Below are 968 nucleotides of genomic sequence, written 5' to 3' on the forward strand. Positions count from 1 at the left end.
TGTACTGTTGCAGCTTACTTTGTATTTTTTTGTGATCATAGGAGCTGCACCCCCTTCTGTATGTTGATTTAGTAGTCTGATCCAGCAGAGCCAATTTGCACAAGTAAAGCTGAGATTGTATGAAGGCCCTTTGGAATTCCTTTGCAATAAAACAGCTACTTTGAGGTCCCCTATGGAGTGCCTTGGGAGGCTGAAATGTCCTCCCACAGGTGTCTCAGTTTTGTGATTCTTTGCTTACCACCAGCTGCCTTGATACAGCCTCAGCTCTGCTTGTGCCTCTTGGCTCTGACTAGCCCTTCTTGACGGCTGCCCCACCCCCCCATCTTCCTGTATGTAGGGCTTGAGGAAATTCTGTTTCACTGTATCTGAGGAAGTGTGTTTGCACACAAAAGCTGATACCGTGAATAAAACTAGGTGCCAACCTCTAGGTGGTGGTTGGAGCTCTCCAGGCAGCAGAGAGCAGTCCCCCTGGAGGAAATGGTCACTTTGAAAGGTGGGCTCTATGACATTGTACCCTGCTGAGGCCCCTCCCCTCCCAGGGCTCCACCCCCGCAAATCTCCTGGTATTTCCCAGCCCAGAGCTGGCAACTCTAAATTAAACTTTGCTGGTCTTGAAGATGCCGCCACTGGACTCAGACTTTGTTCTCTGGCTTCAGAGCAACACAGCTGCCCACCTGAATCTAACAACCATTATAAAGTTTGAGCCCAGTGGCACCTTTAAGACCAACAAGTTTAATTCTGGGTATAAGCTTTTGTGCGCAGGCACACTTCCTCCGATAAGATAAGAGGACCTTAAGAGCCTCTTAAAGGTAAAGGTTCCCTTGCTCGAAAGCCAGTCGAGTCCGACTCTAGGGTTGCGGTGCTCATCTCCGTTTCAAAGCCGAAGAGCCAGCGCTGTCTGAAGACGTTTCCGTGGTCATGTGGCCGGCATGACTAAACACCGAGGCGCACGGAACGCTGTTCCCTTC

The sequence above is a fragment of the Gekko japonicus genome, unplaced genomic scaffold (genome assembly GCF_001447785.1).
Source record: "Gekko japonicus isolate JY-2015 unplaced genomic scaffold, Gekko_japonicus_V1.1 scaffold1064, whole genome shotgun sequence".
NCBI lineage: Eukaryota > Metazoa > Chordata > Lepidosauria > Squamata > Gekkonidae > Gekko > Gekko japonicus.